General features: G+C 47.6%; 1 non-coding gene across 1 annotated transcript; it reads right to left on the bottom strand.

Moving 5' to 3' along the window:
- Nucleotides 1–9,149: 9,149 nt before the first annotated feature.
- Nucleotides 9,150–9,236, bottom strand: TRNAS-UGA (transfer RNA serine (anticodon UGA)). Its single transcript has one exon. It is a non-coding gene; the product is annotated as a tRNA-Ser (tRNA).
- Between the last annotated feature and the right edge of the window lie 5,851 nt (nt 9,237–15,087).

Genomic DNA, 15,087 nt, shown 5'->3' with positions numbered 1-15,087 from the left:
CAACCCCCTAAATAGGAAGAGGGGTACTTTACAAATAGGGGGTAATTGCTTCGCACCTGACTGTGATAGCCCTCTCGATACCTTATTGGAGCTTTGTTACTAGTGGCCGATTTCCCGTCGCGTTAGCGTTTTCCCAGTGCGCGAAGCCCCAACGAGGAAGATGTTAGTGGTTTCTCATTGGGTCAATAATCCCAATCCCTCTTTTTGTGCTACTCCTACTCCTAGAGCGGGAAAAAGATAAGAAAACGCGAAGCGTTCTCTTGGTTTCCCAACCTCTTGCTTCTAAAGGCTGCCCTCTCTCGGCTGGATGTTGGTCCAGCCTACTACGAGGATCCCGTATCCAGCAACCCAACCTAAAAAAAGGGCATAAAAAAGCCTTATCTAGGTTGGAACTATGAAGCTGACCTTATTATTATTCAAAGGGTAAAGGGCTTTTTCAGCTGGTGCGCAGGAGCGCACTTCTGTTTTCCCTTTACTAGACTAGTGGGGGGGTCCCGTGGTTCCTATACCGCCGCGTTTCCCGGTCCTTTTCTTTTAGTGCTTCGACCCGAAGCAATAGCTTAACGCTAGTTCAGTGGATAAGATGGCTGCGCTCCAGCTCACTCAAGAATGGGACGGCAGTGGTCCGCCGGCAAGCTCGTTCTGATCTTGGATGCAGTACATTGGAATCCTGAAGCACCACCACGAACGCTACCGCGCGTTCACCTGCGGTGCGGTAAGGCACCACCCAGTTGTGCCAGCAGCCAACTCCGGCGTGTCAGCTTAGTTATCCTCATCAAGCCACTTACAACATGTCTAGCTTCCCAACAGGTAGACGGTTCCTTTTCCCCCAGATCAATGAAGAAGGGAGAAGTCAGTTGATTCTTCCGAATCACCGAAAGCGAAGCGCTATGCCGGGGCGGGGGGACGGGACAAGAAACGGCTCCGAAGAAAGCTATTTTGGTTCCCAATGTTTCTCCACGCCCAACGAGATGCGTCAACCTCGGGATGCTTTACTCCTAACCCCACAAGGTTCCGAGACGGAGCTTAACCTGAGTCTCGGTTAAGAACGGCGATGATCTACGTTTCACACGGCACACGATTCCATGGATAGTTTCATTCGAGATCGTGATGGAGGACATAGCTTACGATCATCGGCTTTGATCATGCCACTAGGCATTTGATTAAGACATTGCACAATGATCCGAACACTTTGTCGCATCTCTTCGATACGGATACAGTAACGATCATAGCGATCTCCTCTGGTACCTACTGGTACGTCAAGATCCAATTGGTCATGAACATCGTAAGGTGCTGCTCTTCGCAAATCCCAGCATACCCCTGGTTGGGATGGGTAGGCCCACCACTTCACTTTCACTTAGGCCCGGGCCAAGTCAGTGGGGGGACCCTGTCGGGCTCCTTCCCCCCCCCCAAAAAAAACAAACTGTACGTGAGAGTTTCCCTTCATACAGCTCGAATCATTCTCAGATGCCCCGAGAGGCATCCTTTCCTTGTTTGTTGGGTTGGTTCACGCGCGCGCAAACGAGCACCGGCCGCAACAGCAGGGAACTATGACCAATAGAGTCAGACACTTAGCTACATCCGCACGCAAAAGGAATGTGGTTCTGGTTGAGGCTTTCTTTCCTTTATTAGTAAAGGGGGCGCGGGACGTTCGCGGAGTCCGTGCCTTACGTACCACCCACGGGACTGGTCGTTCTTGGGCGGATCCCGCTCCTAAACATAAGGGATAGGGGGAAGGTGGCCGGGCCTATCATATCAAAAGGGTTGTCGAAAGAGAACCCGGCCACCTATTTCATTCGACGTTCCGGGGCGGGGGCCCGCCCGATTCGACCGACTTTTGGATAACAAGAAGGCGAGCTGATCTGCTTTGATCTAGGAAAAAGCCCAGTCAGCCACCAACTCGGTGCAGGTCACGTGACCTACAGCTCGGCCTTCGCTTTTTGAGGCTTCCTCTACCCACATCTCTATGTGCCCGCAGCACTTCCATATGGAGAAAGATAGGCTTACCATGTTCCATCAATAGCACCTAACCTATGCCGATTTTGGCGGACCGTGCTCCACCCCGGTGAACTTATGCGGTTCCGACGTACCCAGAGGCCAGAGGCGAATCCGTTCACGGTCCGTAGGACCAACACCATTCGAAGGTGGGTGGCCCGCCCCGCCTAGAACAGTCATCTTTGACTGGGCTTACACACATTCGCTCACTTACGCTGTCCCCCCTCAGCTTACCCTAGCCCCCCCCGGGCCTTTTGCTCTTCTAACGTAAGCTCCAAGGCTTCACACCAAGTCTTCACTGACATAATATGCATGCTTAAGTAGGGTCAGGCAGAACCGTTGTTGCCTGATGGGAACTTCCCCCATATTGCTATCAATGTCTTCATGTCGCACGACCTCTTAACATTACACCACTGAATCCCCAATCCTTTGCTTGCTGTGCAGTGACAGTACCAATATCCACTAATCGTTGTTTCCAGATACGGTTGCCGGTTGACATCTCTTCTAATTCGTCGATACGAGAAGCAAATTGTTGTGTGAAGGAATCAATATCTCGACATAAGCCAAGAGGCAGATCTTGTGCCACTCCACCTGGTCGTATGAAACTGGCATGCATCCTGGCTCCCGAGACTCTTTCATAGAATTCCAATAATTTCTCCCGCTCCTCAAAAGCCCACAGGAACGGAGTTGATGCTCCCACATCCATAGCATGAGTAGTTAAAGCAAGTGAATGATTTGAAATTCGAGTTATTTCACGGAATAACACTCGTATATATTGAGCTCGTAATGGTACCTCGCAATTCAAAAGTCTCTCTACAGCTGAAGAATGAGCGTGTTCTTGGGCCATCGTAGAAACATAGATAGGGTCGACGACGGAACGAACAACGAAACTTTACGACAGCTTTTTCGTACACGTTCACTTGCATCACATACACAAGTGCTCTCTGAACCGTGCAATAAGGTCACCCATAACACGGCTCTCCCACTTAAGTTACCTTAGCCCCAGGCCATGCTATTCAATGATATTGGAAAAATGGCAGCGTAACGTAACAAAACGTATTGAAAGCTGGTCGCCTTTTGAGGGAGGGAAAGCGTTTCAATAGGAGCCCTACTTCCCTCTTTGCGACCTCATCACTGAAATGAAAGCGCAAAGAAATTGCTTGATGAGTTGCCGGGCGTAGCGCACCGCAGGTTAATCTCTCGTTTTTTGGAGCTTGACTTTACTAAACTAAACTAATAAGGGCTCGCTGCTTGATAGTGACTTCTTTCGTTTGGTAGGATGACGAAAGGCTACTTCAATCTAGGAAACCGCCGGAAACTCGAGAGGGTCGCCTTTGGAAGCGTTCGCCGGTAACCAAAGCGTATCGTTCCCGCAACCACTTTGGTACTTTGCTTATCGCTTTTTTAGCTTATGCAATAGAAGGGGGGCTTAGCTCTGGATCCCCCCTGCTTGCAGAAATGAATGGATTAGAAGGAGGCTGGGTTCGATTTCCGGGCCGGGCGGGAGGTGAAGGCCATAAGAGAAGATTCCCCGGTAAGGAAGAGAAGAAAAAGGTGTTGTCATCGAGATCGACCTCTTTCCCGAGGCATTGGAAATCCAGACCGGCTCAGAGAATCACTGGCGCTATTTAGCCCTTCGTTTCGCCAACAAAGAAGTCATCTTTGACGATTTCCCATTCCTTCTTTGCCGAGCCGCCTCTCTTCGCCATTCGAAGTACTACCTCTGCTTTCCCTTTCGAGAACATACCCAGGCGCCCTCCTTTTCCAATAAAAAAAAAAAGAAATACCATAAAGCTTCGTCTGTGATTTTGCCGGCCGGCCCCGGGGGAGTTTACTCGACCCATTCTCCAGTCTCCCGCACAGCTCAAGTAAGTGTGCGACTCCGTATGAGGACCTCTTTCCCTTCTGCCCACTCTCCGTTCACACGGTTCTCAAAGCAGAGGAGGAAGGGTGGGCAGCAGGTACCACGAGCCCTCTGTCCCACACATCTATCCAGAAGCAAGTGTAGTTCACCGGTTCCACCGAATGCTCCTATCTCTCGGCAAAGATCGTGTGAGTGTGCAGTTATGCTTCGGATGCTTCGCCATAGAATAGATCAACCCAGTTCCCGTTCTTTTCCGGTGCACTCGCTTTATATCTCCGACACACAAGGAAGGACGCGGTGGGAAGAAAGCAGCCCTAGCCTCTGTCCGGCCGATCATTCCGCTGGCATCTTGCATTCACGCCTCCGTTTGACTGCCGCTCGGGGATGTAGTTGTAGATACGTTAGTCTTAGTGGGTCGTTGGCTCCACCAGTTATCTCCTTCTACGACATGCTGTTGTCGTCGCCATATTCCATATGTAACTTAGTCATCTCTGCCTCGCTGCGGGTCAGCACCCCCGAAAGAAACGGAGGACTTCATTCAGTGACTCCGCGATCGCCCTCTGAACGATCAGAATAAGGTAAAGCTTGAAGATAAGTTTTGTACTCTATTAATTTCTCAGTCCCTCTAGTCGGGTGGGCGCCGGCCGGTCTTTCGACCAGATCCCCCTAAAAACCGTACGTGCGGGTCTCCCCGCATGCGGCTCACGCCATTCGAGGTGGCCCAGCCCAGCATTCATTCGCAAATCAATCCTGTAGTGAAATTGAGACTGCTTGACCTCGGAAGCTAATTCGCGTGTAGGCAGCGCTGTCTGTCGTACCGTTGACTCGAGATCTATTCATTGAATTGACTTTCTTAGATTTTTTCTATGGGCTCGCTCCCTCTTTTTCCAAGAATTGATGCACTTCCCTTTACTTCATAGGGCCTTTTCTAATAGGGGAAAAGCCTTCCATTTCCGTCAAATGACCCGGCCTCCCCTGGCTCTTCCACCGTCCGGGCTCCCTTTCCCGCCTATGCTATGCTCCCCCGGCGCAGGCCTACCACGCTTCGCGCCTGCGGCGTTTTCGCCAGACGGTCTTTGCCAGTAGTGCCATCCTCCCCGCTGGCTGTATGGGCAGGTTGCCCCTCGCTGCTGCGTTCTGTTAGGCTATGGATTATAGGAACAAATGTAGTTGAATGAGACAGCAGGCGGGTTACACGTTCCACTGTGCCGAGATGTGAGGTGCAGGTGGTGATGATCACCCCGGGGTATGCGCGGGAGCCCTTGACAGGCACTCCAGGACCCGCCAACGCTCATTCAAACCCGGGTCGGTCGGTCCTCCATTCATCCGACCAGAGGTGTGGATAACGAGGCCACCTTCACAACCTTCTCCCTTCTGTCCCTATGTTGTAGTAAGGTAGGGCGGTTCGCTTGAGTAGCTCAACCGCCCCTTAGCCCGGTGCTCATGACGCGCTACGGAACCTCCACCGTGTCGGGGGACCAAGCAGGGCATAGCTAGCGGCATAGGAGCCGACTCGGCGTCAGCGGCTTCGTGCCGCACTGGAGTAATCCAATATGTGGTTCCGCACGTTCCACCACTTCTCCGTTCATTTCCAATACTGATCGTGAAACACCATGAGCAGCAGGATGTTGAGGTCCGGAATTCGAAGTGAAATTTTTGATTTGCCTGTTCCTAGTCGTCATGGGAAAGAAAGGCAGAAATAAGAAAGATATTATTCCCTCTGAGCTTGTCCAGTACTACCAGTACAAAAAATGCATCTCCTTCGCCCGCGCGCGATAGCTCTACCAGGCGTGGCGCTGGCGTGCAAGCGAAGCGCTATTGGCGGCAATAAATAGCTCACTGAGCGATGATTGATTCAGTCCCTACCTCTGAAAGCGGAAGGAAGGCTGTGCCCTCGATTGTTCCAGAGAAAAGGATCATGGCGCCCCAGAACCGTGACATCCAGCAGCAGCATCTCCTTGCATGCGAGAGACAACTATGCCTGCCGTTATTCTCGGCTCTGTTATGAAAGAAAGCGGCAGACTCCCTAATGAGGGATTGACGGAGATTAGGGTTCTCCTTTCTCTCCTCCACCCATCCGCGGGGGGGTTCAGTATCCATCTCCGCAGATATTTCCAGATCGCGAGACATAATGTTCTCTGCGACACTGGAATCGATTTCTGCCATTTCCGGAAAGTGAACGGACAGCCGCCCTTCCCCCTTCTCACAATGTTCCCGAACTTGCTAAAGAATCAAAGTGTGAATGGCACTTCGAAGTGCCTCACGTTTGGGGTCGGCGTGGGGAACTTCCACCGGTTCTGGAGCCAGCGGGTTCTGAATGACCTCCCTCTTACGGTTAAAAAAGTGGTTAACCATCTCGAATAAATCCATCCATCTCGTCGAGACGAAAAACGTGTCTCAACTACAGCCAACTCCCCTGTTTCCCTATCGAAAAACTAACCCTACAACATGGATGATAGAAATGCTAACCAAGTGACACCCTTCCTTATACACTAATAAAGGAGAAAGGCCATGGGTCATGAAAGAGGTTGACCCCCATCCCCCTTCACTATGTATGGCCAATGAACTCCTCGCTTTAGTCCGTTCTTTTTCTTCTTTGGGCTCGGGTCGATAGTCGCCGTGGTAGTAATGTCCCGGAGCCCGGCTACCGACCCGAGGCACCGATCGGGAAAGTCATAAAGGGACGTTAAACGTAATTCGTTAAGGGCGTTACTACAAAAAAGAAAATCCGAGTCTTGGCAGTTCAAGTGAAAGTTTATTATACTAGTCCCACTAAGATGGCGGGGAAACGGACTTCCGAGAGAGCTGCTTTCGCCTCGGTAATTACCTAACGAGAGAGAGCCGATGCCAAAGTCGCCCTTTACGCGAGGGAACGCCAGACAGACTGACCTCTGCTAACTACGTTTTATATATACTGGAAGCTAGAGAGATACTATACTGACGGTATAGTGCCGCCACCAGAGAAGGCTGCTTCATGCTAGGCGTCCGGACCTACTACGCCCGAGCCGCATTCCCGGCACACTAGCTATATCCACTAAGGCTTCATCCCACTTCATCCTACGAACTATACCTGATATAAAGGCATTCTATAACAATTCGACGACTTGAAGAAAGCAAGAAAACGATAGCGATCGGTTTGGGAGCGTCACGGGGGGAATGTTGAAAACAATCTTATTGGAAGCGGCTTGAGAGTGAGGGCAATCGTCATAGTCAGCCAGCGAGCAATCCCAAGAAAGCCAGCTACCTAGCCTTTCCCCATCGCTAGCTTAAACTGAGGAATAAGAATCGGAAAAACAAACCTCCAAGCCCCCATAAAGTAAGGTAAGCTATTTCAATGTTATTATTCTGTCTCTTTCTTCTGTCCGGTATCAAAGCCACTCGAAGTCGAATGCCTCACCCGCACCTACTTCGTCGCACCAACTCCCTCAAACACAAGGGAGCGGGCACTGCTCTCAGCCTGTCGTAACAACAAAACGAAACTCCATACCGTCAGATCATTACCTTATTCCTAGAACGGAATATAGACATTGGTACAACAGGGGGCTCGAGAGACCTCGAGCGACACATCGTAATTTACGCTAACCTCAGCGTACCATCGGAGAGACTTTAGCCACTAACCCCTGGATGGAAGGGAAGAATGAGGCGATCAAGAAAGTCCTCCCCCTAGGATAAAATGTCCGAAGACCTTTTCATTACAAACAAAGCGAAGGCGCTACTTAGCCCTATAAAGAATGAAGGCCCGTACGACACCCGACGTTAACACTCCCAAATCTGGAAATGCTAACCACAGTTTCAATGGTAACGGGAATACGCCAGACGGCGAAAGCATACAAAGATAGTGGCGCTTCCATCGCTTAGATTTAGGGCGATAGGGCGCACCACAGATACGAAAAATGACTGCTCAATCGAGAGGTCAAAGACAGAGACATAGTACCAGTTCCATCTCTAATCTTTGAGAAAATCGGGGTTTTTTCCACATAATAGCGTCAACCAAAGACCGGAGCATCTTAGCAGACACTGGAGAGAAATCCCTGTCACTTCGTCGCTCCAAAATCTTTTGGCAAACTCCAATCAAGGAATTCCAATAATAAAAAAAGTTTGAAATGAGAGACTTTTCTTTAGATATAGTTATAGTACACTGAAACTATGTATTATGTATGGTAAGCGGCCGCCACCTTCTCGTCGGCGATCACCGTCGCCAAGAATGGCATAGTCGCAAAGCTTCGTCGTGCCATACACCCTCTCAGCAGCTATCCACACAAGCATATGATGTGTAAGTGTGAATAGAGGCCAAGAACGACAAAATCCGAGGGGTTGACCCTTCGTGAACGTCACAACCGATGACCTATAGCCTTTATTTATTATTAGAAACTATATTGTAATTGAAAGACTAAAGAAAAAGTATGAACGTCCAGGAAGTTGCAAAGGGATTCCCGAACAACCCTGCAATCATACAGGACGTCAGAATAACAGGTAAGGAATCGGTAGCTGCCTTGAAAGAAAAAGAAAATCATTTGATCTTGATTCGAAAGTACTGCAACGATTGAGTCTGGTTATAGGTCAAAATCAAACTATACCTTGCCAAAACCGTCATGGCCCAATCATGTATAGGCCGTACCAAGGCCTGATACAAGGGTGAGCCAATAGGGAATAACCTTTTCTTCCCTGCTTCCTCGACCTTCATTCCCCTCCTGCAGCCAAAGTGATAGCGGCTGTAGCATCCACCGGTAATGTGTGGAAGAGGGTAAGCTTTCTATGTGGATGGGACGTATCAACACCTTTTGCATCTTTTAAAGAAAATATCGAGGAAGAATATTGATTGTGTTGGGTCCTGAGGACCAGGATGGCCGAAGATCAAAACCTAAATGTGCCAGGGGTTGATCATCGAAGCCAGGGCAATAACGATGAAGGAATTTGAGCGCTGATGTAGCTAACAGCCACCTTCATAGTCGATTCATTAGGGTCGTCACCTTCTACCCTCTCACTTGTTCTACCTCTTTAGGGGGAAGTATCCACCGTTTTCTTTGTCTCTTAAGCCGGGACTTCCTAAAGAAAACTGCAATCGTAGTTTATCAACCACTCACAAGACCACCGAGATCTTCGACTTAGCTCCCAAAGGTAATCCACCCGGCCCTTCCCCAACCTATACAAGGGGAGCGAAAGATAACGAAAGGGAGACAAAGTCCTAACTAAATCATAACACAAGCTAACCATTCCATCTATCATATCAGTCGAGTCGATCCGATTCGTTCTTATCTCTCGATAACGCAAGAGAGAACTTATGACTTCGCGGATGGAGAGGGATTCGAACCCCCGGTATTCCTATCAATACTTCGGTTTTCAAGACCGACTCTTTCAACCGCTCAGACATCCATCCCCTTCGCGCTTCGCCCGCCCTATCTATCCGCGCGCTGGCAGGTAGGGGCTTATCTATGTGATTCGCTACGCTTGCTTGCGCCTATCGGCGGACTGACTCTATTGCCTGCCGGTTACCGAAACTTTTCCGGTAGTACGAATCGCTACGCTTCGCTTGTTTCTATATGATAATATGCACCTTGGTTGCTGCGCTCCTTGCGGGTAATAGCAACAAGAGAGTGAAGAACGAATGATCCTCCAAACAAAAAGAGTGATTGAGTCCGACTCAAGCGAGTGAGTGAAAAGCGTGGCAAGAGAGCGAGTTCGACTCGCGAACGATCAGCAAGTGAAGGACCGATCCTTTTGCGCCAGTACTGTTGCGAGACTGGTACTTGGCGGCTCACGAGCAACATATAGACTGACGGTTGCCCATCACTCACTCGCTCTCTTTTGAAGGCCCTTTCTATTCTCTTTCTAGTATGGTTCCCCTATAAGAACACTGAACGCCCAGCTTCGCAGAGCAGCTCTCTCCCCAGCCCACAGCATAGTGTGAAATCAGGATCGTTTCATCGAGCACCATTTTCTTTTATCTCGAAAGGTGTTCTGACTCTATTGGATCAAGTCATAACCTACGCCTTCTACTAGTATACTACTATGGAGAGACTAAGCTCTATTTCAGAGATTGGACTCTCTTCCCCTACTATTAAGTAAGGATTAGCCCCTACTATTAAGAAACTGTTCCCGAGCCAGGTTCCCTGGATCCACGTGTTCCTAGTCGGGCCTAAATGGATGAATGAAGAAGGGGGCGGGCAGCACTATAAAGAAAGAAGCCCGGCCACACACACCTCTTTTTAACCGACTAAAGCCGGATCCACTACACGGCTAGAATCAGAGAAAGATTGAGAAAGAAACCCCAACCCACCTTGTTTGTGTACTGGAACCCTATCTTACTAATAATAAGAAAGAGGGGCGGGCAAGGGAAGGGATATAACTCAGCGGTAGAGTGTCGCCTTGACGTGGTGGTTCCCAATACGAACGAGTCGCTTCTAGCCCTCTCCTGTTCCTTCCCAATATGCCTATTTTTTTTAATGCCGATTTCAGTAATATTGACTTTGCTTCTTATTCATACTATGAAAGGAGACGAGCTACTCCATTGGCTTATCTAAAGTCTTAACTGTGAACTAATAAACTTATGTACCGGAAAGGATGTTGGTCCTAACAATCAAAACCAGTACAACCAACAATTAACAATCGATCGTCCGTGCGGGAAGAAAGACTATATGGATGGAGGCTTTGAAAAAGGGTGGTAAACCACCTTTCTCTTTTTTGAATAGTTTCTTGTAGTATAAAAGCTTTCCGTTGCAGCGCCAGTTAAGGTGAAGGTTGTGCCTATCATGACGATTCCAATGACTAGCTCGAGTTCAGTTCAAGCTTTGATTCGTGTTTGCCTAGTTCTTGGGCTAACAAGGCAATGTCCATTGTTGCCAGCGATTATGATTTCGGTTACGACGACAAGGCTCTCTTTGAGAAGACCTACTGCTACTCCGCATACGAGGCTTTTGGTGTGCCTTCTCCTCTTAGGGGGGTTGAAACCACTGAAGACTGTTAAACTCGTTCTTATGTTGGCTTTTCTGTCTATTGCCTTCAATGGCTTAGTAAGTCCGTGTGCTTTCTACCTATTTCTTCTCCATAAACAATGTTCATTGCCTTTTGATGTCCATTGCCACTACTATACCCACCAGGCTCATTGGTCCAGTGATGAACAACTTCTCTTTAAATAATGGATTTATCCGTGAAACTCGTTTAGGCGCAATAAGGGAATTCATTCTTCCAGGCGTAAGCCCATTCCTTGTGAGAAAGTCACCAATATATTAGGATTTCCAAGATCTTCAAAGACGGATCTGAAAGAGGTTCCAGTAAAGGGAATTTATTATTGACCAACCTTGAAGAGATAGGGGGATTAGCCCCAATTCGACGATGAAGGATAATGTGACTGAGGAAACCACTATTGCAGCTTTCAATGAGGCCATTCGGGATGACCGTCGAAATAGAAGTACTTAGAGCTGAGCCGCACACTTTGGATCAAGCCATTGCTACTGCCCATAAACAGGCAAATCTTAATGTCAAGCTTGGACTGAAGACTTTTAAGGGTTGCAAACTCCCAAACCCTAGCCAGAACACTACTTCCAAAAACCTTGTGAATCTTGTCAACCTAACCATTGCTACTGTTAACACCCAAAGAGAACCTAAGAGACCTAATCCTCAGAATGTGCAAAACCCACCTCATAATGACAAAGGTAACTAAGGGGGTAGAGGCCATTGTGAATACTGTACACCTGCCACCTTAGCAGCCTTAGTCGTAGATTAAGGATCATGCAGAGACCCCCAACTCAGCCTATAGTTAGACCTCCACTTTATAGGTTCCGTTCCGTCAGCAGCCAAACCTAGCCCAACCTACTTAAACACGACTTGATGATTTGCAAAGTACGAAGGACTTATACATAAATTATAGGGAACCTTATGTAAATGGTGAGATGTACCAACCACACAATCCTCCAACATTGTTTGGGTTGATTATCCTAGATATAACCAAAACCATACGAGACCTAGACACAACCAAAATCTTTGGTGCCCCATCCACCTAATTAAGGGACATGACTTGGACTCTTGCAAAATATGAAAAGAAAAATAGTTGGCTGAAGATGACACCTCTCCCTAGTTGCCTATTCACCCAGACAACCAACACTTAGGCATTTACAGGGAACCTTTCCCTAACCATAGCCGTGACAACCCACGAATAAACTCAAACCTTTCGACCTACTATGCCCAAGCTAAGTCAGTTGAGAGATCAAGATCCAATAGCCTCAACTCAGGCCCAAACCCCTTAGAGAATGCCACGTAGAGAACCATCGGCCACATAAACTTCTATATTCCACCCGATTCGCCCCATGCTGTCACTCGAAACCAAGCTGCTCAAACTAATGCTAGCTAGGCTGTGAACTTTTAAGGGGTAGATAGCAATCCAAGCCAACTACCCTCACCTCAACCAATAGAAATGCTGCAAATAACTTGAGAAGTGCCTAGAGAGTTCCTACGAAAAGAGACTACATCATCATCGATAAGCTGAGCTCCACCCGCATAAGCATTTCCATGTTAGAGCTGCTTAAAACTTTGCTTGTGCGTAGGGATGCTTTTGTGAGAGAAGTGCTACGACCTCCTCTCAATTGATACCATGCTGGTTTGGATCAAAAGAATATACTGCTGAACCTAGTGACTGACTACTTTATGCAACTACTCGCTAGTTAGCCTTAAAGCTAGCTCTCACTAACAAAGCCAGTGAAATCTCCATCAGCTTTGTGTTTCAGGGTATACCCCCGCCTTTTCTAAGGTGCCATTACTTGCCCTTTCCGCCGGTTGTCTTAAACTTGTCTTATTGCTGCTTTGTCTTAGTGCTTTACTTGCCTTCAACATTGTCTCAACATAACAAAAAAGGAAAGAAGAAGCTGCTAGTACCAGCAATTCTTCAATCTTTGTATCAGTTCGAATGCAAGTATCCGCTGTTTCAATGGTAGAATGTCAGTTAAATGCCATAAGGGTAAATACCAGTCTTAGCTGTTTGAAATGCTTAACATCAGCTAGTTGCTCGAGTGCCTTTTATCGAGAGTTCTTCTAGGAGCTTTAGCTCGAATACCAACATCAGCTCTCTTGCAGACCCTGCTTGAAAATCGAGAGAAAACGGATTAGTTAGAGCTAGCAGAGGCTAGAGCAGCATATGATCCATCAGTGGCAGAGCCAGATGCAGTAGTTCCTATGGTTTACCCTGAACAAGTAGTTTCAGCAACAGTAGACCCAGCATTTAGAGAGCGATACCACCCTGCAAAGGCAGGGGGAAAGCTATAGGCATCAGCAGAAAGGCAAGCAAAGGCGTAGGTAGCAGATCTACCAGCATCACTATCGGTCAACTTCAAGTGCTTAATTAACTGCTCCATCAACAGAAACGACTGAAGCGGCTGCAGGAAGGTATGCTGCTTACTTAGATGCTACTGGTGGATCATATGTTCCCACCTATGTCTCTAGTGATGCTTCAACCTTCGTTTCTGCTGCTCCTGCTGGGTATAGAACTTAGAAGGGTACTGATCCTGGATCTACTACTGGCCCTGCTCGCTTTGTTTATGCTCCTGTGGGGACTGGCTTTCGAACTGACTCGACATCTGCTGAATAAATTCCTCCCCGGGTGAATCCGGATACCAAGCAAGTATATCCCTGACTAATGGGAAGACCCCCTCTATGATCCGGAGAACCGGCACACTGACCCTATATCAATCACCGCCCGCGTTATCAATGGAATGATTAGCTAACCTTCGACGGTCTGTGAAGTCTTTCCCCCCGGCTCTTCAATCCTAGTATACGAAAGGTCATGTCCATTCATTCCCGAGGTAGTCCTCTACCAAGCAAGAGGAATCTCTTTCTCTTAGCCTATCACCGCCTTAAAGCCTTAAAGAAGGGAAGGTAAGGGACCGCTTTCCTTTTATGCTTCCCTACGTGGAAAATGAATCAAACCTGTTTTCCGTTTTCCAGGCGCCTGCTGGTATTCTAAAAAAATGGTTATTGTTTATGCTCGTATAGCAAAAAAATGATTTATTGGGAGGGCCATGAGAAATCCACTTTGTACCTTCGTTTCGTCATCAAAGCCTCTTCTCCCGTCCAAACTCTCTTAATCAGTCAAGCAAGCAATTTGAATAGGGATTATGAACAGGCCCTTATCTTAGCCTTACCCGTTCGATTGATTGTTCTAAAGTCGAAGTCGTTTCGTTAAGTCAAATTGAAAGGTCGGTTTTGTCAGTGAAACAATGGAAAGGGAGATCGGACCAACTCTGGAACTTTTAGGCTAATTAAAAGCCAAAACAAAAGAAAAATATCGGCACTGCGGTCAACAAACAAAGGAAATTAAAACACTCCCTTCTTTTTTTGTTATTTAAGCGAAAATGATGAAAACCAGATCGAACTCTAAAGTCAAGCCTTTCATTTCATTGTTCAAGCTCTTTCACATGGGTTGAGTTCATACATTTTTAATGCTTTCCCTATTCAAGACATACTACCAATTCCTTTGAAGCTACTATCACTACCGAAGCAGGCTTGCTCCTTCAAAATCAAGTGGCTAAGACGGGCTATTATGCCTATTCAACAGATTCCGATTGTGATACAATTCCATTGCCTGCTCCTATTCATGTTCGTGTTTACTTGTATGCCAGAACAACAAGGTCTAAGGACTCCTATTCTAGGTCTGAAACTCGGTCTGTTTGCTCCTACAAAAACTCATACGGTGTGTCTCCTACTCCTCTCCTGATACGAGTTATTTCCTAACCCTTTCTTCGTGCTTGTTTCAGGAAGCACTTCGACCACTCCTGGTTGTATATGGATTTTTTTGACAGACGACAAAGAGTGATGATTTACCGACGAAAAGAGGTCAAGCCGATAGGACCTACTCGAACAATCGCCCTACTTGATCAAGCTGATTAGCAAGTGGACCAACTCGTTCACGTTCATTTGATTTACTCTTCATCTCAGACTGTTCCCCTTTAGCTTCTTTAGTCAATTCTAATTGTTCACTCTTAGTTGACCGTTCCGCTGGGGCTGTAACTCAAAGAGGAAGCCCTGCGCTCCAGTGTAGAATTTCTTGATCCACGAAATGAGTTAAAAAGGGGTTCTTTCCCGAGATGAGTTCTTGCCATTTCATTTTTACAGAGGAAACGAACAGACTTTAGTTGATAGAAAGGAAATGTATATTGATACGTTCAATCGAGTCCCGTTTTCTATTCCTCTTTCTTTGGTTGGTTGGTCTTGCTGTTGCCGGTTTAGGGTGCTCTGGCTAA

This window comes from Momordica charantia (assembly GCF_013281855.1).
Source record: "Momordica charantia cultivar OHB3-1 chromosome 9 unlocalized genomic scaffold, Mcharantia_2.0 BLBB01000009.1, whole genome shotgun sequence".
Taxonomy (NCBI): Eukaryota; Viridiplantae; Streptophyta; class Magnoliopsida; order Cucurbitales; family Cucurbitaceae; genus Momordica; species Momordica charantia.
Note: the sequence above shows the minus strand (reverse complement) of the source record. Positions and strands in the feature narration are given on the sequence as shown.